We start from the raw sequence: 23,515 nt of genomic DNA, 5'->3' as shown, positions 1-23,515 counted from the left end.
AGAACTTAAACGGACTTTTATGAACGCATTGCTATCTAACTTTGGTCAGATATCCGACCCTTGCCAGGTATTTGATGGGCCTCACTGTTTTCAAGGTTCATGAACAGCCTCATTTCCTAAGCCTCTTCATATGTGGACAATGATTCACCCTATTTTTCCTTATTTCTTCACTTACGTTTGCTTAATGATTCTGGCACGCAGCCATTCCTAACAAACCCACGACAAAGAAATAAATACGAGAACACATGACCTTTGTATACCCCTGGCATCTCTCTCCAGACACAATTTCCCCCAAGAGAGGAGACTCCTTAGGTGCTGGGACAGACCTCAGAGTTTCAGAGATGCTTTCTTCCTTCAGGACTCTTCCCGTCACGCGCCTCATCACTGGTCCGTGACGGGGTCTCTGTGCCTCCTTCACGTGTATTACTTCATTGACGGATTCAGCAATTCCCACACAGTCATTCAGACACTCAATCATTCACAACACCCAAGAAGACGTGTGACATCACCGTGGGATCACGCTCAATCCGCTCCAGCGTGAGCACGTTTGACAGCACAAAGCACAGCCAATGATGAAAAAGAGAAAGAAAAGAAAAGGGATCACCGTCGCGTCTTGCCTCTACATTTCATCTGCCCTGTTACTTAACAATGTAAAGCATAGCCATGCTTTAGAGACTGTTTTGTCTCTTGACTGAAAGAACTACCTCAAACTTGAAACTGACTCACAACAATACAGGAAATTTCTAACACTTACAACTCTTCAAGTCTCTCTGATAATTGGCCACAAAGGTGACCGTTTGACTGACTTATCTCATAAGGAGCGCTGCTGTTGGCAGTTTTGATTAATATTTCTTTCTTCAACATATTTGCTCATAATTAGACAACAACATATGCTCTTCAACTATTACCTATAACTTTCATGGTGTTCTCCTTGCTGTATGAATACTTTGAAAACGTATACGCTGTAAGAACCCGAACTTTCTGTGTTCCTAACACCTGTCCACAGGATGGCCTAAACAGAGCCAAAGAGGATGGACTGTGTGGGGCCACAGGGCTTCAGACCCTTATCATGCGTCATTCATGACTCACCACTGGGACCTGACCCATGTTCTAATCATCACGGGTACATTAGGCCAATGTCACTTCCCATGTTCATGTTTTGGGATCAATTTAATGTTTCCTTCATAACAAGAAGTACTTGATTAACGAAAATCAGAGTACAAGACACTTGAATATCCCTGATGATCTAAGTAGTACCAAAAGAGATTGTATCTTCCTTTGGTGAAATCCCTATTGTCAATTAACCAGCATAAAGGTTCATGCCTTAGTTCTCAAGGGACGATTAGTCACCTGGGGATTCTACATAGGACATTTTAAAGACATGGAAAACACTGGCCCCGATGACCCAAACCAAGACAGCCCGAGGCCATGCCTCACCTTGGGATCTCTCCTGCCACCACCGCCAGAGGAGGGGTCTCGGCCCCACGCAGCCTGGCCTGGCCTTCGGCTTCCACCCTATAAGGGAGACCCAAGAGACAAGGTGACACCCACAGTGAGACGCCATCGACTGGGCTCCTCGGGCGGTCGGCGCTGCCCCGTTGGGCTCGAGGATGGAAAGGCAGGAAGAGAAAGGCCCCGTTTCCTTGCGAGTGGACCTCAGAGTTCCAGACACACATTATTCGTCATCGATGCCTCATACGCTGGCATTGATCATCATCGATCCAGAAAAGGGGGACCTTCTCTTCCTTCGCCATGGCCCGTGGAGTCAGGCATTCCTCCCCGCACGGCCACTGGGCAACCCAAGGGGCCCGCCCCACCCAACGAGGCCTCGCCATCCCTCGGGGAGCCTCTAGGACCCGTCCCCTGGCTTTCGGTCTCTCTGGGCCGCGGAGGACCAGCTGGGCCCCTGTGCAGGACGTCCAAGAGACCTTCCTAGCCAGAGCTGTCCCATCCCTGGGACGCCAGAGCCCTTCTGGACTGCTGGCCTCGCCCGCATCTGCCGCCCACCCTCCACCAGCCCCTCGCACTGCCCTGCCCAGCCCAGCCCCGACAAGCCCTGGGATGCTGCTCACACTGGTCCCCTGGCTCCAAAGACAACGCTGCCATCCTCGCCTGCTCATCCAGGAAGGAGCCGGCCTTCGGGCCTGGCGGCTGCCTGCTGAAGAGTACAAAGCCAAGAGCAGGAGACCCAATGGCACAGCCATTCTCCAGGCTCGCGGCTTCCACATGCACGCCTCCATCGGGGCAACCCTGCTGGCAGGGCACAGCCCTGTCTCGGGACACCCACCAACCACCAGCTGGCCGCCCAGCCCCGGGACAGAGGTGGGCCCTCCCTGACCCTGCCTACCTCACCCTTGCCCCACGGCCTCAGCCTCGGGGACATCAGCCCAAGACCTCTGGCCAACCTGCAGCCCATGGCATGGCAAGAGGCAGACCATGGGGGGTGGGGTCACCAGGGACCTGGCGCCTTGGGAATGCCGGCCCTCCCTCGCTCTCCTCCTTCAGTTCTGGCAGGCTGGTCCACAGGGGCTCCCACTGGCCCACTGGGCGAACGCAAGCACCAGGAAGGCCCCCCAGAGGACACACGGACGGCCCCCCTGGATGCCTGGCCTCGCCCGCGAGGGTCACGGCACGGAGGACATTGGACCTCAGCGTTCCAGACACGTATTCATCGTACACGACTCATACGCCACCAGTAGTCATCATCGATCCAATACTGTCCCCCTTTCCTACTTAACACTCTAATTTCTTTGTCGACTCAATTGAAAACATGCAGTGGTTCTCTGGGGCCGAGCACTTAAGGATCAGCCTTGTCACTACTGTGGCCGGGATTGGATCCTTGGCCTGGAAACTTCTGTTTTCCACACAAGGACCAAAATAAATTAATCAAATCAAAAAGTGAGGAATCATTTTAGAAGTACCTTTTACAAACAACATACTAAACAAGCACCTCGAATCATTCTTCCCCTAACACATCTCAGACCAATGCTCTCTTTCGCTATAGGTGCCTTAATCTATATCATGGTCTATACTCCATACTCAACACTCAGATGCCGCTGCCTCCGCTACTTAGATTCTGCACTTCTTTTGGATTCCGTACCCGGATTTACTTATTTTCTTCCCCGGGACTGTGGCACAAGAATGTTCCCACGCCCGTCATCAAACCCACACCACAGCACCGACCCAGGTAAAGCCAGATCCTTAACCCACCGCTGTCAGGAAACTCCCCCACATTTCTTAATAGTACAGTAATCACTCGAATCGAAAAAGTCCAAGCAAAGAAACTCAGCCGTTACTCACATTAATCTCCATTCTACTATATAGAGGCAACCACCGAGCCCGTGCCCGTGGCAGATGTTCAACCATCTCTAACGCCTTCATCCTGGGCGGTACAGAACACAGAGGGTGACAAAGGCGTTAGGATCTAATTGCCACTGATCATCGTTGCCCGACTTCCCCTTACACAATATTTATGCATTTATCACTTCCTATATACTTTCATTCTAGTGAAAGAAAAAACAAAAACAAACCAACCTCAATCTTTACTCCGTGGCAGAACTTAAACGGACTTTTATGAACGCATTGCTATCTAACTTTGGTCAGATATCCGACCCTTGCCAGGTATTTGATGGGCCTCACTGTTTTCAAGGTTCATGAACAGCCTCATTTCCTAAGCCTCTTCATATGTGGACAATGATTCACCCTATTTTTCCTTATTTCTTCACTTATGTTTGCTTAATGATTCTGGCACGCAGCCATTCCTAACAAACCCACGACAAAGAAATAAATACGAGAACACATGACCTTTGTATACCCCTGGCATCTCTCTACAGACACAATTTCCCCCAAGAGAGGAGACTCCTTAGGTGCTGGGACAGACCTCAGAGTTTCAGAGATGCTTTCTTCCTTCAGGACTCTTCCCGTCACGCGCCTCATCACTGGTCCGTGACGGGGTCTCTGTGCCTCCTTCACGTGTATTACTTCATTGACGGATTCAGCAATTCCCACACAGTCATTCAGACACTCAATCATTCACAACACCCAAGAAGACGTGTGACGTCACCGTGGGATCACGCTCAATCCGCTCCAGCGTGAGCACGTTTGACAGCACAAAGCACAGCCAATGATGAAAAAGAGAAAGAAAAGAAAAGGGATCACCGTCGCGTCTTGCCTCTACATTTCATCTGCCCTGTTACTTAACAATGTAAAGCACAGCCATGCTTTAGAGACTGTTTTGTCTCTTGACTGAAAGAACTACCTCAAACTTGAAACTGACTCACAACAATACAGGAAATTTCTAACACTTACAACTCTTCAAGTCTCTCTGATAATTGGCCACAAAGGTGACCGTTTGACTGACTTATCTCATAAGGAGCGCTGCTGTTGGCAATTTTGATTAATATTTCTTTCTTCAACATATTTGTTCGTAATTAGACAACAACATATGCTCTTCAACTATTACCTATAACTTTCATGGTGTTCTCCTTGCTGTATGAATACTTTGAAAACGTATACGCTGTAAGAACCCGAACTTTCTGTGTTCCTAACACCTGTCCACAGGATGGCCTAAACAGAGCCAAAGAGGATGGACTGTGTGGGGCCACAGGGCTTCAGACCCTTATCATGCGTCATTCATGACTCACCACTGGGACCTGACCCATGTTCTAATCATCACGGGTACATTAGGCCAATGTCACTTCCCATGTTCATGTTTTGGGATCAATTTAATGTTTCCTTCATAACAAGAAGTACTTGATTAACGAAAATCAGAGTACAAGACACTTGAATATCCCTGATGATCTAAGTAGTACCAAAAGAGATTGTATCTTCCTTTGGTGAAATCCCTATTGTCAATTAACCAGCATAAAGGTTCATGCCTTAGTTCTCAAAGGACGATTAGTCACCTGGGGATTCTACATAGGACATTTTAAAGACATGGAAAACACTGGCCCCGATGACCCAAACCAAGACAGCCCGAGGCCATGCCTCACCTTGGGATCTCTCCTGCCACCACCGCCAGAGGAGGGGTCTCGGCCCCACGCAGCCTGGCCTGGCCTTCGGCTTCCACCCTATAAGGGAGACCCAAGAGACAAGGTGACACCCACAGTGAGACGCCATCGACTGGGCTCCTCGGGCAGTCGGCGCTGCCCCGTTGGGCTCGAGGATGGAAAGGCAGGAAGAGAAAGGCCCCGTTTCCTTGCGAGTGGACCTCAGAGTTCCAGACACACATTATTCGTCATCGATGCCTCATACGCTGGCATTGATCATCATCGATCCAGAAAAGGGGGACCTTCTCTTCCTTCGCCATGGCCCGTGGAGTCAGGCATTCCTCCCCGCACGGCCACTGGGCAACCCAAGGGGCCCGCCCCACCCAACGAGGCCTCGCCATCCCTCGGGGGGCCTCTAGGACCCGTCCCCTGGCTTTCGGTCTCTCTGGGCCGCGGAGGACCAGCTGGGCCCCTGTGCAGGACGTCCAAGAGACCTTCCTAGCCAGAGCTGTCCCATCCCTGGGACGCCAGAGCCCTTCTGGACTGCTGGCCTCGCCCGCATCTGCCGCCCACCCTCCACCAGCCCCTCGCACTGCCCTGCCCAGCCCAGCCCCGACAAGCCCTGGGATGCTGCTCACACTGGTCCCCTGGCTCCAAAGACAACGCTGCCATCCTCGCCTGCTCATCCAGGAAGGAGCCGGCCTTCGGGCCTGGCGGCTGCCTGCTGAAGAGTACAAAGCCAAGAGCAGGAGACCCAATGGCACAGCCATTCTCCAGGCTCGCGGCTTCCACATGCACGCCTCCATCGGGGCAACCCTGCTGGCAGGGCACAGCCCTGTCTCGGGACACCCACCAACCACCAGCTGGCCGCCCAGCCCCGGGACAGAGGTGGGCCCTCCCTGACCCCGCCTACCTCACCCTTGCCCCACGGCCTCAGCCTCGGGGACATCAGCCCAAGACCTCTGGCCAACCTGCAGCCCATGGCATGGCAAGAGGCAGACCATGGGGGGTGGGGTCACCAGGGACCTGGCGCCTTGGGAATGCCGGCCCTCCCTCGCTCTCCTCCTTCAGTTCTGGCAGGCTGGTCCACAGGGGCTCCCACTGGCCCACTGGGCAAACGCAAGCACCAGGAAGGCCCCCCAGAGGACACACGGACGGCCCCCCTGGATGCCTGGCCTCACCCGCGAGGGTCACGGCACGGAGGACATTGGACCTCAGCGTTCCAGACACGTATTCATCGTACACGACTCATACGCCACCAGTAGTCATCATCGATCCAATACTGTCCCCCTTTCCTACTTAACACTCTAATTTCTTTGTCGACTCAATTGAAAACATGCAGTGGTTCTCTGGGGCCGAGCACTTAAGGATCAGCCTTGTCACTACTGTGGCGGGGATTGGATCCTTGGCCTGGAAACTTCTGTTTTCCACAGAAGGACCAAAATAAATTAATCAAATCAAAAAGTGAGGAATCATTTTAGAAGTACCTTTTACAAACAACATACTAAACAAGCACCTCGAATCATTCTTCCCCTAACACATCTCAGACCAATGCTCTCTTTCGCTATAGGTGCCTTAATCTATATCATGGTCTATACTCCATACTCAACACTCAGATGCCGCTGCCTCCGCTACTTAGATTCTGCACTTCTTTTGGATTCCGTACCCGGATTTACTTATTTTCTTCCCCGGGACTGTGGCACAAGAAAGTTCCCATGCCCGTCATCAAACCCACACCACAGCACCGACCCAGGTAAAGCCGGATCCTTAACCCACCGCTGTCAGGAAACTCCCCCACATTTCTTAATAGTACAGTAATCACTCGAATCGAAAAAGTCCAAGCAAAGAAACTCAGCCGTTACTCACATTAATCTCCATTCTACTATATAGAGGCAACCACCGAGCCCGTGCCCGTGGCAGATGTTCAACCATCTCTAACGCCTTCATCCTGGGCGGTACAGAACACAGAGGGTGACAAAGGCGTTAGGATCTAATTGCCACTGATCATCGTTGCCCGACTTCCCCTTACACAATATTTATGCATTTATCACTTCCTATATACTTTCATTCTAGTGAAAGAAAAAACAAAAACAAACCAACCTCAATCTTTACTCCGTGGCAGAACTTAAACGGACTTTTATGAACGCATTGCTATCTAACTTTGGTCAGATATCCGACCCTTGCCAGGTATTTGATGGGCCTCACTGTTTTCAAGGTTCATGAACAGCCTCATTTCCTAAGCCTCTTCATATGTGGACAATGATTCACCCTATTTTTCCTTATTTCTTCACTTACTTAATGATTCTGGCACGCAGCCATTCCTAACAAACCCACGACAAAGAAATAAATACGAGAACACATGACCTTTGTATACCCCTGGCATCTCTCTACAGACACAATTTCCCCCAAGAGAGGAGACTCCTTAGGTGCTGCGACAGACCTCAGAGTTTCAGAGATGCTTTCTTCCTTCAGGACTCTTCCCGTCACGCGCCTCATCACTGGTCCGTGACGGGGTCTCTGTGCCTCCTTCACGTGTATTACTTCATTGACGGATTCAGCAATTCCCACACAGTCATTCAGACACTCAGTCATTCACAACACCCAAGAAGACGTGTGACGTCACCGTGGGATCACGCTCAATCCGCTCCAGCGTGAGCACGTTTGACAGCACAAAGCACAGCCAATGATGAAAAAGAGAAAGAAAAGAAAAGGGATCACCGTCGCGTCTTGCCTCTACATTTCATCTGCCCTGTTACTTAACAATGTAAAGCACAGCCATGCTTTAGAGACTGTTTTGTCTCTTGACTGAAAGAACTACCTCAAACTTGAAACTGACTCACAACAATACAGGAAATTTCTAACACTTACAACTCTTCAAGTCTCTCTGATAATTGGCCACAAAGGTGACCGTTTGACTGACTTATCTCATAAGGAGCGCTGCTGTTGGCAATTTTGATTAATATTTCTTTCTTCAACATATTTGTTCGTAATTAGACAACAACATATGCTCTTCAACTATTACCTATAACTTTCATGGTGTTCTCCTTGCTGTATGAATACTTTGAAAACGTATACGCTGTAAGAACCCGAACTTTCTGTGTTCCTAACACCTGTCCACAGGATGGCCTAAACAGAGCCAAAGAGGATGGACTGTGTGGGGCCACAGGGCTTCAGACCCTTATCATGCGTCATTCATGACTCACCACTGGGACCTGACCCATGTTCTAATCATCACGGGTACATTAGGCCAATGTCACTTCCCATGTTCATGTTTTGGGATCAATTTAATGTTTCCTTCATAACAAGAAGTACTTGATTAACGAAAATCAGAGTACAAGACACTTGAATATCCCTGATGATCTAAGTAGTACCAAAAGAGATTGTATCTTCCTTTGGTGAAATCCCTATTGTCAATTAACCAGCATAAAGGTTCATGCCTTAGTTCTCAAGGGACGATTAGTCACCTGGGGATTCTACATAGGACATTTTAAAGACATGGAAAACACTGGCCCCGATGACCCAAACCAAGACAGCCCGAGGCCATGCCTCACCTTGGGATCTCTCCTGCCACCACCGCCAGAGGAGGGGTCTCGGCCCCACGCAGCCTGGCCTGGCCTTCGGCTTCCACCCTATAAGGGAGACCCAAGAGACAAGGTGACACCCACAGTGAGACGCCATCGACTGGGCTCCTCGGGCGGTCGGCGCTGCCCCATTGGGCTCGAGGATGGAAAGGCAGGAAGAGAAAGGCCCCGTTTCCTTGCGAGTGGACCTCAGAGTTCCAGACACACATTATTCGTCATCGATGCCTCATACGCTGGCATTGATCATCATCGATCCAGAAAAGGGGGACCTTCTCTTCCTTCGCCATGGCCCGTGGAGTCAGGCATTCCTCCCCGCACGGCCACTGGGCAACCCAAGGGGCCCGCCCCACCCAACGAGGCCTCGCCATCCCTCGGGGAGCCTCTAGGACCCGTCCCCTGGCTTTCGGTCTCTCTGGGCCGCGGAGGACCAGCTGGGCCCCTGTGCAGGACGTCCAAGAGACCTTCCTAGCCAGAGCTGTCCCATCCCTGGGACGCCAGAGCCCTTCTGGACTGCTGGCCTCGCCCGCATCTGCCGCCCACCCTCCACCAGCCCCTCGCACTGCCCTGCCCAGCCCAGCCCCGACAAGCCCTGGGATGCTGCTCACACTGGTCCCCTGGCTCCAAAGACAACGCTGCCATCCTCGCCTGCTCATCCAGGAAGGAGCCGGCCTTCGGGCCTGGCGGCTGCCTGCTGAAGAGTACAAAGCCAAGAGCAGGAGACCCAATGGCACAGCCATTCTCCAGGCTCGCGGCTTCCACATGCACGCCTCCATCGGGGCAACCCTGCTGGCAGGGCACAGCCCTGTCTCGGGACACCCACCAACCACCAGCTGGCCGCCCAGCCCCGGGACAGAGGTGGGCCCTCCCTGACCCCGCCTACCTCACCCTTGCCCCACGGCCTCAGCCTCGGGGACATCAGCCCAAGACCTCTGGCCAACCTGCAGCCCATGGCATGGCAAGAGGCAGACCATGGGGGGTGGGGTCACCAGGGACCTGGTGCCTTGGGAATGCCGGCCCTCCCTCGCTCTCCTCCTTCAGTTCTGGCAGGCTGGTCCACAGGGGCTCCCACTGGCCCACTGGGCGAACGCAAGCACCAGGAAGGCCCCCCAGAGGACACACGGACGGCCCCCCTGGATGCCTGGCCTCGCCCGCGAGGGTCACGGCACGGAGGACATTGGACCTCAGCGTTCCAGACACGTATTCATCGTACACGACTCATACGCCACCAGTAGTCATCATCGATCCAATACTGTCCCCCTTTCCTACTTAACACTCTAATTTCTTTGTCGACTCCAGTGAAAACATGCAGTGGTTCTCTGGGGCCGAGCACTTAAGGATCAGCCTTGTCACTACTGTGGCCGGGATTGGATCCTTGGCCTGGAAACTTCTGTTTTCCACACAAGGACCAAAATAAATTAATCAAATCAAAAAGTGAGGAATCATTTTAGAAGTACCTTTTACAAACAACATACTAAACAAGCACCTCGAATCATTCTTCCCCTAACACATCTCAGACCAATGCTCTCTTTCGCTATAGGTGCCTTAATCTATATCATGGTCTATACTCCATACTCAACACTCAGATGCCGCTGCCTCCGCTACTTAGATTCTGCATTTCTTTTGGATTCCGTACCCGGATTTACTTATTTTCTTCCCCGGGACTGTGGCACAAGAAAGTTCCCACGCCCGTCATCAAACCCACACCACAGCACCGACCCAGGTAAAGCCGGATCCTTAACCCACCGCTGTCAGGAAACTCCCCCACATTTCTTAATAGTACAGTAATCACTCGAATCGAAAAAGTCCAAGCAAAGAAACTCAGCCGTTACTCACATTAATCTCCATTCTACTATATAGAGGCAACCACCGAGCCCGTGCCCGTGGCAGATGTTCAACCATCTCTAACGCCTTCATCCTGGGCGGTACAGAACACAGAGGGTGACAAAGGCGTTAGGATCTAATTGCCACTGATCATCGTTGCCCGACTTCCCCTTACACAATATTTATGCATTTATCACTTCCTATATACTTTCATTCTAGTGAAAGAAAAAACAAAAACAAACCAACCTCAATCTTTACTCCGTGGCAGAACTTAAACGGACTTTTATGAACGCATTGCTATCTAACTTTGGTCAGATATCCGACCCTTGCCAGGTATTTGATGGGCCTCACTGTTTTCAAGGTTCATGAACAGCCTCATTTCCTAAGCCTCTTCATATGTGGACAATGATTCACCCTATTTTTCCTTATTTCTTCACTTACGTTTGCTTAATGATTCTGGCACGCAGCCATTCCTAACAAACCCACGACAAAGAAATAAATACGAGAACACATGACCTTTGTATACCCCTGGCATCTCTCTCCAGACACAATTTCCCCCAAGAGAGGAGACTCCTTAGGTGCTGGGACAGACCTCAGAGTTTCAGAGATGCTTTCTTCCTTCAGGACTCTTCCCGTCACGCGCCTCATCACTGGTCCGTGACGGGGTCTCTGTGCCTCCTTCACGTGTATTACTTCATTGACGGATTCAGCAATTCCCACACAGTCATTCAGACACTCAGTCATTCACAACACCCAAGAAGACGTGTGACGTCACCCTGGGATCACGCTCAATCCGCTCCAGCGTGAGCACGTTTGACAGCACAAAGCACAGCCAATGATGAAAAAGAGAAAGAAAAGAAAAGGGATCACCGTCGCGTCTTGCCTCTACATTTCATCTGCCCTGTTACTTAACAATGTAAAGCATAGCCATGCTTTAGAGACTGTTTTGTCTCTTGACTGAAAGAAGACAAACTTGAAACTGACTCACAACAATACAGGAAATTTCTAACACTTACAACTCTTCAAGTCTCTCTGATAATTGGCCACAAAGGTGACCGTTTGACTGACTTATCTCATAAGGAGCGCTGCTGTTGGCAATTTTGATTAATATTTCTTTCTTCAACATATTTGCTCGTAATTAGACAACAACATATGCTCTTCAACTATTACCTATAACTTTCATGGTGTTCTCCTTGCTGTATGAATACTTTGAAAACGTATACGCTGTAAGAACCCGAACTTTCTGTGTTCCTAACACCTGTCCACAGGATGGCCTAAACAGAGCCAAAGAGGATGGACTGTGTGGGGCCACAGGGCTTCAGACCCTTCTCATGCGTCATTCATGACTCACCACTGGGACCTGACCCATGTTCTAATCATCACGGGTACATTAGGCCAATGTCACTTCCCATGTTCATGTTTTGGGATCAATTTAATGTTTCCTTCATAACAAGAAGTACTTGATTAACGAAAATCAGAGTACAAGACACTTGAATATCCCTGATGATCTAAGTAGTACCAAAAGAGATTGTATCTTCCTTTGGTGAAATCCCTATTGTCAATTAACCAGCATAAAGGTTCATGCCTTAGTTCTCAAAGGACGATTAGTCACCTGGGGATTCTACATAGGACATTTTAAAGACATGGAAAACACTGGCCCCGATGACCCAAACCAAGACAGCCCGAGGCCATGCCTCACCTTGGGATCTCTCCTGCCACCACCGCCAGAGGAGGGGTCTCGGCCCCACGCAGCCTGGCCTGGCCTTCGGCTTCCACCCTATCAGGGAGACCCAAGAGACAAGGTGACACCCACAGTGAGACGCCATCGACTGGGCTCCTCGGGCGGTCGGCGCTGCCCCGTTGGGCTCGAGGATGGAAAGGCAGGAAGAGAAAGGCCCCGTTTCCTTGCGAGTGGACCTCAGAGTTCCAGACACACATTATTCGTCATCGATGCCTCATACGCTGGCATTGATCATCATCGATCCAGAAAAGGGGGACCTTCTCTTCCTTCGCCATGGCCCGTGGAGTCAGGCATTCCTCCCCGCATGGCCACTGGGCAACCCAAGGGGCCCGCCCCACCCAACGAGGCCTCGCCATCCCTCGGGGGGCCACTAGGACCCGTCCCCTGGCTTTCGGTCTCTCTGGGCCGCGGAGGATCTGCTGGGCCCCTGTGCAGGACGTCCAAGAGACCTTCCTAGCCAGAGCTGTCCCATCCCTGGGACGCCAGAGCCCTTCTGGACTGCTGGCCTCGCCCGCATCTGCCGCCCACCCTCCACCAGCCCCTCGCACTGCCCTGCCCAGCCCAGCCCCGACAAGCCCTGGGATGCTGCTCACACTGGTCCCCTGGCTCCAAAGACAACGCTGCCATCCTCGCCTGCTCATCCAGGAAGGAGCCGGCCTTCGGGCCTGGCGGCTGCCTGCTGAAGAGTACAAAGCCAAGAGCAGGAGACCCAATGGCACAGCCATTCTCCAGGCTCGCGGCTTCCACATGCACGCCTCCATCGGGGCAACCCTGCTGGCAGGGCACAGCCCTGTCTCGGGACACCCACCAACCACCAGCTGGCCGCCCAGCCCCGGGACAGAGGTGGGCCCTCCCTGACCCTGCCTACCTCACCCTTGCCCCACGGCCTCAGCCTCGGGGACATCAGCCCAAGACCTCTGGCCAACCTGCAGCCCATGGCATGGCAAGAGGCAGACCATGGGGGGTGGGGTCACCAGGGACCTGGCGCCTTGGGAATGCCGGCCCTCCCTCGCTCTCCTCCTTCAGTTCTGGCAGGCTGGTCCACAGGGGCTCCCACTGGCCCACTGGGCGAACGCAAGCACCAGGAAGGCCCCCCAGAGGACACACGGACGGCCCCCCTGGATGCCTGGCCTCGCCCGCGAGGGTCACGGCACGGAGGACATTGGACCTCAGCGTTCCAGACACGTATTCATCGTACACGACTCATACGCCACCAGTAGTCATCATCGATCCAATACTGTCCCCCTTTCCTACTTAACACTCTAATTTCTTTGTCGACTCAATTGAAAACATGCAGTGGTTCTCTGGGGCCGAGCACTTAAGGATCAGCCTTGTCACTACTGTGGCCGGGATTGGATCCTTGGCCTGGAAACTTCTGTTTTCCACACAAGGACCAAAATAAATTAATCAAATCAAAAAGTGAGGAATCATTTTAGAAGTACCTTTTACAAACAACATACTAAACAAGCACCTCGAATCATTCTTCCCCTAACACATCTCAGACCAATGCTCTCTTTCGCTATAGGTGCCTTAATCTATATCATGGTCTATACTCCATACTCAACACTCAGATGCCGCTGCCTCCGCTACTTAGATTCTGCACTTCTTTTGGATTCCGTACCCGGATTTACTTATTTTCTTCCCCGGGACTGTGGCACAAGAAAGTTCCCACGCCCGTCATCAAACCCACACCACAGCACCGACCCTGGTAAAGCCGGATCCTTAACCCACCGCTGTCAGGAAACTCCCCCACATTTCTTAATAGTACAGTAATCACTCGAATCGAAAAAGTCCAAGCAAAGAAACTCAGCCGTTACTCACATTAATCTCCATTCTACTATATAGAGGCAACCACCGAGCCCGTGCCCGTGGCAGATGTTCAACCATCTCTAACGCCTTCATCCTGGGCGGTACAGAACACAGAGGGTGACAAAGGCGTTAGGATCTAATTGCCACTGATCATCGTTGCCCGACTTCCCCTTACACAATATTTATGCATTTATCACTTCCTATATACTTTCATTCTAGTGAAAGAAAAAACAAAAACAAACCAACCTCAATCTTTACTCCGTGGCAGAACTTAAACGGACTTTTATGAACGCATTGCTATCTAACTTTGGTCAGATATCCGACCCTTGCCAGGTATTTGATGGGCCTCACTGTTTTCAAGGTTCATGAACAGCCTCATTTCCTAAGCCTCTTCATATGTGGACAATGATTCACCCTATTTTTCCTTATTTCTTCACTTACGTTTGCTTAATGATTCTGGCACGCAGCCATTCCTAACAAACCCACGACAAAGAAATAAATACGAGAACACATGACCTTTGTATACCCCTGGCATCTCTCTCCAGACACAATTTCCCCCAAGAGAGGAGACTCCTTAGGTGCTGGGACAGACCTCAGAGTTTCAGAGATGCTTTCTTCCTTCAGGACTCTTCCCGTCACGCGCCTCATCACTGGTCCGTGACGGGGTCTCTGTGCCTCCTTCACGTGTATTACTTCATTGACGGATTCAGCAATTCCCACACAGTCATTCAGACACTCAGTCATTCACAACACCCAAGAAGACGTGTGACGTCACCCTGGGATCACGCTCAATCCGCTCCAGCGTGAGCACGTTTGACAGCACAAAGCACAGCCAATGATGAAAAAGAGAAAGAAAAGAAAAGGGATCACCGTCGCGTCTTGCCTCTACATTTCATCTGCCCTGTTACTTAACAATGTAAAGCATAGCCATGCTTTAGAGACTGTTTTGTCTCTTGACTGAAAGAACTACCTCAAACTTGAAACTGACTCACAACAATACAGGAAATTTCTAACACTTACAACTCTTCAAGTCTCTCTGATAATTGGCCACAAAGGTGACCGTTTGACTGACTTATCTCATAAGGAGCGCTGCTGTTGGCAATTTTGATTAATATTTCTTTCTTCAACATATTTGCTCGTAATTAGACAACAACATATGCTCTTCAACTATTACCTATAACTTTCATGGTGTTCTCCTTGCTGTATGAATACTTTGAAAACGTATACGCTGTAAGAACCCGAACTTTCTGTGTTCCTAACACCTGTCCACAGGATGGCCTAAACAGAGCCAAAGAGGATGGACTGTGTGGGGCCACAGGGCTTCAGACCCTTATCATGCGTCATTCATGACTCACCACTGGGACCTGACCCATGTTCTAATCATCACGGGTACATTAGGCCAATGTCACTTCCCATGTTCATGTTTTGGGATCAATTTAATGTTTCCTTCATAACAAGAAGTACTTGATTAACGAAAATCAGAGTACAAGACACTTGAATATCCCTGATGATCTAAGTAGTACCAAAAGAGATTGTATCTTCCTTTGGTGAAATCCCTATTGTCAATTAACCAGCATAAAGGTTCATGCCTTAGTTCTCAAAGGACGATTAGTCACCTGGGGATTCTACATAGGACATTTTAAAGACATGGAAAACACTGGCCCCGATGACCCAAACCAAGACAGCCCGAGGCCATGCCTCACCTTGGGATCTCTCCTGCCACCACCGCCAGAGGAGGGGTCTCGGCCCCACGCAGCCTGGCCTGGCCTTCGGCTTCCACCCTATCAGGGAGACCCAAGAGACAAGGTGACACCCACAGTGAGACGCCATCGACTGGGCTCCTCGGGCGGTCGGCGCTGCCCCGTTGGGCTCGAGGATGGAAAGGCAGGAAGAGAAAGGCCCCGTTTCCTTGCGAGTGGACCTCAGAGTTCCAGACACACATTATTCGTCATCGATGCCTCATACGCTGGCATTGATCATCATCGATCCAGAAAAGGGGGACCTTCTCTTCCTTCGCCATGGCCCGTGGAGTCAGGCATTCCTCCCCGCATGGCCACTGGGCAACCCAAGGGGCCCGCCCCACCCAACGAGGCCTCGCCATCCCTCGGGGGGCCACTAGGACCCGTCCCCTGGCTTTCGGTCTCTCTGGGCCGCGGAGGATCTGCTGGGCCCCTGTGCAGGACGTCCAAGAGACCTTCCTAGCCAGAGCTGTCCCATCCCTGGGACGCCAGAGCCCTTCTGGACTGCTGGCCTCGCCCGCATCTGCCGCCCACGCTCCACCAGCCCCTCGCACTGCCCTGCCCAGCCCAGCCCCGACAAGCCCTGGGATGCTGCTCACACTGGTCCCCTGGCTCCAAAGACAACGCTGCCATCCTCGCCTGCTCATCCAGGAAGGAGCCGGCCTTCGGGCCTGGCGGCTGCCTGCTGAAGAGTACAAAGCCAAGAGCAGGAGACCCAATGGCACAGCCATTCTCCAGGCTCGCGGCTTCCACATGCACGCCTCCATCGGGGCAACCCTGCTGGCAGGGCACAGCCCTGTCTCGGGACACCCACCAACCACCAGCTGGCCGCCCAGCCCCGGGACAGAGGTGGGCCCTCCCTGACCCTGCCTACCTCACCCTTGCCCCACGGCCTCAGCCTCGGGGACATCAGCCCAAGACCTCTGGCCAACCTGCAGCCCATGGCATGGCAAGAGGCAGACCATGGGGGGTGGGGTCACCAGGGACCTGGTGCCTTGGGAATGCCGGCCCTCCCTCGCTCTCCTCCTTCAGTTCTGGCAGGCTGGTCCACAGGGGCTCCCACTGGCCCACTGGGCGAACGCAAGCACCAGGAAGGCCCCCCAGAGGACACACGGACGGCCCCCCTGGATGCCTGGCCTCGCCCGTGAGGGTCACGGCACGGAGGACATTGGACCTCAGCGTTCCAGACACGTATTCATCGTACACGACTCATACGCCACCAGTAGTCATCATCGATCCAATACTGTCCCCCTTTCCTACTTAACACTCTAATTTCTTTGTCGACTCAATTGAAAACATGCAGTGGTTCTCTGGGGCCGAGCACTTAAGGATCAGCCTTGTCACTACTGTGGCGGGGATTGGATCCTTGGCCTGGAAACTTCTGTTTTCCACACAAGGACCAAAATAAATTAATCAAATCAAAAAGTGAGGAATCATTTTAGAAGTACCTTTTACAAACAACATACTAAACAAGCACCTCGAATCATTCTTCCCCTAACACATCTCAGACCAATGCTCTCTTTCGCTATAGGTGCCTTAATCTATATCATGGTCTATACTCCATACTCAACACTCAGATGCCGCTGCCTCCGCTACTTGGATTCTGCACTTCTTTTGGATTCCGTACCCGGATTTACTTATTTTCTTCCCCGGGACTGTGGCACAAGAAAGTTCCCACGCCCGTCATCAAACCCACACCACAGCACCGACCCAGGGAAAGCCGGATCCTTAACCCACCGCTGTCAGGAAACTCCCCCACATTTCTTAATAGTACAGTAATCACTCGAATCGAAAAAGTCCAAGCAAAGAAACTCAGCCGTTACTCACATTAATCTCCATTCTACTATATAGAGGCAACCACCGAGCCCGTGCCCGTGGCAGATGTTCAACCATCTCTAACGCCTTCATCCTGGGCGGTACAGAACACAGAGGGTGACAAAGGCGTTAGGATCTAATTGCCACTGATCATCGTTGCCCGACTTCCCCTTACACAATATTTATGCATTTATCACTTCCTATATACTTTCATTCTAGTGAAAGAAAAAACAAAAACAAACCAACCTCAATCTTTACTCCGTGGCAGAACTTAAACGGACTTTTATGAACGCATTGCTATCTAACTTTGGTCAGATATCCGACCCTTGCCAGGTATTTGATGGGCCTCACTGTTTTCAAGGTTCATGAACAGCCTCATCTCCTAAGCCTCTTCATATGTGGACAATGATTCACCCTATTTTTCCTTATTTCTTCACTTACATTTGCTTAATGATTCTGGCACGCAGCCATTCCTAACAAACCCACGACAAAGAAATAAATACGAGAACACATGACCTTTGTATATCCCTGGCATCTCTCTCCAGACACAATTTCCCCCAAGAGAGGAGACTCCTTAGGTGCTGGGACAGACCTCAGAGTTTCAGAGATGCTTTCTTCCTTCAGGACTCTTCCCGTCACGCGCCTCATCACTGGTCCGTGACGGGGTCTCTGTGCCTCCTTCACGTGTATTACTTCATTGACGGATTCAGCAATTCCCACACAGTCATTCAGACACTCAGTCATTCACAACACCCAAGAAGACGTGTGACGTCACCGTGGGATCACGCTCAATCCGCTCCAGCGTGAGCACGTTTGACAGCACAAAGCACAGCCAATGATGAAAAAGAGAAAGAAAAGAAAAGGGATCACCGTCGCGTCTTGCCTCTACATTTCATCTGCCCTGTTACTTAACAATGTAAAGCATAGCCATGCTTTAGAGACTGTTTTGTCTCTTGACTGAAAGAACTACCTCAAACTTGAAACTGACTCACAACAATACAGGAAATTTCTAACACTTACAACTCTTCAAGTCTCTCTGATAATTGGCCACAAAGGTGACCGTTTGACTGACTTATCTCATAAGGAGCGCTGCTGTTGGCAGTTTTGATTAATATTTCTTTCTTCAACATATTTGTTCGTAATTAGACAACAACATATGCTCTTCAACTATTACCTATAACTTTCATGGTGTTCTCCTTGCTGTATGAATACTTTGAAAACGTATACGCTGTAAGAACCCAAACTTTCTGTGTTCCTAACACCTGTCCACAGGATGGCCTAAACAGAGCCAAAGAGGATGGACTGTGTGGGGCCACAGGGCTTCAGACCCTTCTCATGCGTCATTCATGACTCACCACTGGGACCTGACCCATGTTCCAATCATCACGGGTACATTAGGCCAATGTCACTTCCCATGTTCATGTTTTGGGATCAATTTAATGTTTCCTTCATAACAAGAAGCACTTGATTAACGAAAATCAGAGTACAAGACACTTGAATATCCCTGATGATCTAAGTAGTACCAAAAGAGATTGTATCTTCCTTTGGTGAAATCCCTATTGTCAATTAACCAGCATAAAGGTTCATGCCTTAGTTCTCAAGGGACGATTAGTCACCTGGGGATTCTACATAGGACATTTTAAAGACATGGAAAACACTGGCCCCGATGACCCAAACCAAGACAGCCCGAGGCCATGCCTCACCTTGGGATCTCTCCTGCCACCACCGCCAGAGGAGGGGTCTCGGCCCCACGCAGCCTGGCCTGGCCTTCGGCTTCCACCCTATAAGGGAGACCCAAGAGACAAGGTGACACCCACAGTGAGACGCCATCGACTGGGCTCCTCGGGCGGTCGGCGCTGCCCCGTTGGGCTCGAGGATGGAAAGGCAGGAAGAGAAAGGCCCCGTTTCCTTGCGAGTGGACCTCAGAGTTCCAGACACACATTATTCGTCATCGATGCCTCATACGCTGGCATTGATCATCATCGATCCAGAAAAGGGGGACCTTCTCTTCCTTCGCCATGGCCCGTGGAGTCAGGCATTCCTCCCCGCACGGCCACTGGGCAACCCAAGGGGCCCGCCCCACCCAACGAGGCCTCGCCATCCCTCGGGGAGCCTCTAGGACCCATCCCCTGGCTTTCGGTCTCTCTGGGCCGTGGAGGACCAGCTGGGCCCCTGTGCAGGACGTCCAAGAGACCTTCCTAGCCAGAGCTGTCCCATCCCTGGGATGCCAGAGCCCTTCTGGACTGCTGGCCTCGCCCGCATCTGCCGCCCACCCTCCACCAGCCCCTCGCACTGCCCTGCCCAGCCCAGCCCCGACAAGCCCTGGGATGCTGCTCACACTGGTCCCCTGGCTCCAAAGACAACGCTGCCATCCTCGCCTGCTCATCCAGGAAGGAGCCGGCCTTCGGGCCTGGCGGCTGCCTGCTGAAGAGTACAAAGCCAAGAGCAGGAGACCCAATGGCACAGCCATTCTCCAGGCTCGCGGCTTCCACATGCACGCCTCCATCGGGGCAACCCTGCTGGCAGGGCACAGCCCTGTCTCGGGACACCCACCAACCACCAGCTGGCCGCCCAGCCCCGGGACAGAGGTGGGCCCTCCCTGACCCTGCCTACCTCACCCTTGCCCCACGGCCTCAGCCTCGGGGACATCAGCCCAAGACCTCTGGCCAACCTGCAGCCCATGGCATGGCAAGAGGCAGACCATGGGGGGTGGGGTCACCAGGGACCTGGCGCCTTGGGAATGCCGGCCCTCCCTCGCTCTCCTCCTTCAGTTCTGGCAGGCTGGTCCACAGGGGCTCCCACTGGCCCACTGGGCAAACGCAAGCACCAGGAGGGCCCCCCAGAGGACACACGGACGGCCCCCCTGGATGCCTGGCCTCGCCCGCGGGGGTCACGGCATGGAGGACACTGGACCTCAGCGTTCCAGACACGTATTCATCGTACACGACTCATACGCCACCAGTAGTCATCATCGATCCAATACTGTCCCCCTTTCCTACTTAACACTCTAATTTCTTTATTGACTCAATTAAAAAAATGCAGTGGTTCTCTGGGGCCATTTCTGTTTGTTTGTTGACTAACTCAGTATATTGCTAATAATAATTTTCTAGCTCTATTTTCCCCCAAACTCAAGAAGTCATAACCTCCCTATTATGTAAATAGGTCATTCTCACAGCGAGATATCTCTTTTTCAACTAGATGGTGTTTTTCTTCTATAGAGTAATTAATTAGTGTTTCCTAAAATTCAATATTTAGCACTGAAATAAATCTAGCATTCTGTTATTCTATACGGAATTTTTAAACATCACACTGATTTCTAGATAGATGAATAGTAATCACTTAAACCCAGACAAGAAACCTAACTGATATTCACATTTTTCCTTGTGCTTGTAACACAGATATGCAATCACAAGGTCCATCACCATGGAATCATCCTTCATCCGTTCCAATGTGTCCATTTTCAACAACATAAAGCACAGTTGATGTTTAAAAAGATAAAGAAAATTTATCACCTTTGATTCTTGTATGCTATGTTTCATTTACCCATTTTTTTAAGAATTTAGAATAAAAAGAAGAGAAAATTTACTGTCATTGACTCTTGCATTCTACATTTCATTTTCCCATTCAGAAATTTACAACTTACCCAGATATCCATTAATCTTTTACAAAAGAGGCAAGAACATAAAATGGGGAAAAGACAGTCTTTTCAGCAAGTGGTGCTGGTAAAACTGGACAGCTGCATGTACATCAACAAAACTGGAACACACCCTCACACTATGCACAAAAATAAATTCAATGAAGTCTTGCTTAAAGACTCAATGGCTTAAATGTAGGACAAGATACCATTAAACTTCTAGAAGAGAACACAGGCAAAACGTTCTCTGATATCAACCTTACAAATGTTTTCTCAGGTCAGTCTCTCAAAGCAACAGAAATAAAAGCAACGGTAAACCAATGGGACCTAATCAAACTGTCAAGCTTTTGCACAGCACAGAGAACATAACAAAAAAACCCCAAAAAGTCAACTTACAGAATGGGAGAAAATAGTTTCAAACAATTCAACTGACAGGGCTTAATCTCTAAAATACACAAACAGCTTATAAAACTCAACAGAAAAAAGCCAATGACCCAATTGAAAAATGGACAAAAGACCTGAATAGACTATTTCTCCAAAGAAAATATACAGATGGCCAACAAGCACATGAAAAAATGCTCAACATCACTGATTATTAGAGAAATGCAAGTCAAAACTACTATGAGGTACCACCTCACACCAGTCAGAGTGGCCATCATTAATAAGTCCACAAATGACAAATGCTGGATGTGGAGAAAAGGGAACCCTCCTGCACTGTTGGTGGGAATGTAAATTGGTACAACCACTATGGAAAACAGCATGGAGGTACCTCAGAAAAGTATACATAGAACTACCATATGACCCAGAAATCCCACTCTTGGGTATATATCCAGACAAAACTTTCCTTAAGAAAGACACATGGACCCGCATGTGCATTGCAGCACTATTCACAATAGCCAAGACATGGAAAAAACCTAAATATCCATGACAGATGATTGGATTAGGAAGATGTGGTATATATACACAATGAAATACTACTCAGCCATAAAAAGAACAAAATAATGCCATTTGCAGCAACATGGATGGAACTAGAGACTCTCATACTAAGTGAAGTAAGTCAGAAAGAGAAAGACAAATACCATATGATAGCACCTATATCCAGAATCTAATATATGGCACAGATGAACCTTTCATAGAAAAGAAACACATGGCCGTGGAGAACAGACTTGTGGTTGCCAAGGGGGAGGTGGAGGGAGCAGGATGAATTGGGAATTTGGGGTTAATAGATGCAAACTATCTCCTTTAGAATGGATAAGCAATGAGATTCTGCTGTATAGCACAGGGAACTATACCTAGTCACTTATGACGGAGCAGCATAATGGGAGAAAAAAGCAAGTATACATGTATGTGTGACTGGGTCACCTTGCCATACAGTAGAAAATTGATAGAACACTGTAAACCAGCTATAATGGAAAAAATAAAAATCATTATTAAAAAAAGGAAATTGCCAAAAAAAGGAATTTACAACTTTTTCATATTGCAGACATTTTCTCTTGACAGAAAGAACAGCCTTAAACTTGACATTGACTCAGAACAAGAAAATAAACTCCTAATACTTCAAGTCTATTTGGTTGTCCAGAGACATGAACCCTGGATCCATCAATTTCACAATGGGCATTGGTGTTAGCAATTTTATTTATAAATTTTGCCTCACCATATATGCTCATAATTAGACAATGATTCTTCTGTTCTCCTTCATCTATCATCTATATATTTTAATGGTGCTATCATTGCTGTTGTAAGAATTTTAAAACAAAATATAAGACCTTGAAGTTTATGCATTCTTACCATCTGCCTATAGGATGAAATAAACAAGAAAAAGTATGGATTATGTTGAGCCTAATTATTCATCATTCACTACTTACATTCTAATTACAATTGGTTAGTTTGGGCCCACTTTTAGGTCATTTATCTATCTTTAGTATCAATTACATTATCACTTAATGAATAATACTAAAAGAAAGATTGGATTAACAAAGCAAAGACTGACATTTGAATATCCTTGACTTCTCTCTAATTAATACCAAAAGATATTTTATCTTTCCTTAATAAATATCAAGGTTATATATTATCAATTAACATAGGGCTTCTTACCGAGTTTATCAATAGACCATAGTTAAATTTTGATTACATTTACTATTTTGTAAGAAGACAATGAAAACCCTTATCCCAATGACCCAAACTGAGACAGCAGCATGGGGCCATGACTCACCTTGGGATCTCTCCTGCCACCACCGCCAGAGGAGGGGTCTCGGCCCCACGCAGCCTGGCCTGGCCTTCGGCTTCCACCCTATAAGGGAGACCCAAGAGACAAGGTGACACCCACAGTGAGACGCCATCGACTGGGCTCCTCGGGCGGTCGGCGCTGCCCCGTTGGGCTCGAGGAT

General features: G+C 49.9%; 1 long non-coding RNA gene and 12 other non-coding genes across 16 annotated transcripts in view; all 13 read right to left on the bottom strand.

Annotated features, from left to right (window-relative positions):
* LOC102163738 (uncharacterized) overlaps positions 1-23,515 on the bottom strand; it is a 236,099-nt gene that overhangs the window by 122,937 nt on the left and 89,647 nt on the right. Inside the window, exons 33-37 of one of the 4 annotated variants that reach the window (XR_014811401.1) lie at positions 23,337-23,418; positions 19,833-19,979; positions 19,198-19,275; positions 18,087-18,772; positions 16,835-17,588 (exon numbers count right to left, since the gene is read on the bottom strand). The exons of 2 other annotated variants lie outside the window; for them this stretch is intronic. This is a non-coding gene — a long non-coding RNA (uncharacterized LOC102163738). Of the gene's footprint in view, positions 1-16,834; positions 17,589-18,086; positions 18,773-19,197; positions 19,276-19,832; positions 19,980-20,609; positions 23,419-23,515 lie in introns of those variants that run through there. One more of the 4 variants, XR_014811405.1, reaches the window with a different exon arrangement.
* Positions 1,650-1,724, bottom strand: LOC146401973 (small nucleolar RNA SNORD113/SNORD114 family). The gene has a single exon (XR_014811637.1). It is a non-coding gene; the product is annotated as a small nucleolar RNA SNORD113/SNORD114 family (small nucleolar RNA).
* On the bottom strand, positions 2,642-2,713 carry LOC146401972 (small nucleolar RNA SNORD113/SNORD114 family). The gene has a single exon (XR_014811562.1). It is a non-coding gene; the product is annotated as a small nucleolar RNA SNORD113/SNORD114 family (small nucleolar RNA).
* LOC146401971 (small nucleolar RNA SNORD113/SNORD114 family) lies at positions 5,204-5,278 on the bottom strand. The gene has a single exon (XR_014811636.1). It is a non-coding gene; the product is annotated as a small nucleolar RNA SNORD113/SNORD114 family (small nucleolar RNA).
* LOC146401970 (small nucleolar RNA SNORD113/SNORD114 family) lies at positions 6,196-6,267 on the bottom strand. The gene has a single exon (XR_014811561.1). It is a non-coding gene; the product is annotated as a small nucleolar RNA SNORD113/SNORD114 family (small nucleolar RNA).
* On the bottom strand, positions 8,752-8,826 carry LOC146401969 (small nucleolar RNA SNORD113/SNORD114 family). The gene has a single exon (XR_014811635.1). It is a non-coding gene; the product is annotated as a small nucleolar RNA SNORD113/SNORD114 family (small nucleolar RNA).
* Positions 9,744-9,815, bottom strand: LOC146401968 (small nucleolar RNA SNORD113/SNORD114 family). Its single transcript, XR_014811560.1, has one exon. It is a non-coding gene; the product is annotated as a small nucleolar RNA SNORD113/SNORD114 family (small nucleolar RNA).
* LOC146401967 (small nucleolar RNA SNORD113/SNORD114 family) lies at positions 12,302-12,376 on the bottom strand. Its single transcript, XR_014811634.1, has one exon. It is a non-coding gene; the product is annotated as a small nucleolar RNA SNORD113/SNORD114 family (small nucleolar RNA).
* Positions 13,294-13,365, bottom strand: LOC146401966 (small nucleolar RNA SNORD113/SNORD114 family). Its single transcript, XR_014811559.1, has one exon. It is a non-coding gene; the product is annotated as a small nucleolar RNA SNORD113/SNORD114 family (small nucleolar RNA).
* Positions 15,856-15,930, bottom strand: LOC146401965 (small nucleolar RNA SNORD113/SNORD114 family). The gene has a single exon (XR_014811633.1). It is a non-coding gene; the product is annotated as a small nucleolar RNA SNORD113/SNORD114 family (small nucleolar RNA).
* Positions 16,848-16,919, bottom strand: LOC146401964 (small nucleolar RNA SNORD113/SNORD114 family). The gene has a single exon (XR_014811558.1). It is a non-coding gene; the product is annotated as a small nucleolar RNA SNORD113/SNORD114 family (small nucleolar RNA).
* Positions 19,410-19,484, bottom strand: LOC146401963 (small nucleolar RNA SNORD113/SNORD114 family). Its single transcript, XR_014811631.1, has one exon. It is a non-coding gene; the product is annotated as a small nucleolar RNA SNORD113/SNORD114 family (small nucleolar RNA).
* Positions 20,402-20,473, bottom strand: LOC146401962 (small nucleolar RNA SNORD113/SNORD114 family). The gene has a single exon (XR_014811620.1). It is a non-coding gene; the product is annotated as a small nucleolar RNA SNORD113/SNORD114 family (small nucleolar RNA).

Source organism: Sus scrofa, chromosome 7 (assembly GCF_054392235.1).
Source record: "Sus scrofa isolate SSC_HxYL_T2T_F1_AM1 chromosome 7, Sscrofa_HxYL_maternal_Yorkshire_Landrace_v2.0, whole genome shotgun sequence".
Classification (NCBI taxonomy): Eukaryota; Metazoa; Chordata; class Mammalia; order Artiodactyla; family Suidae; genus Sus; species Sus scrofa.
Note: the sequence above shows the minus strand (reverse complement) of the source record. Positions and strands in the feature narration are given on the sequence as shown.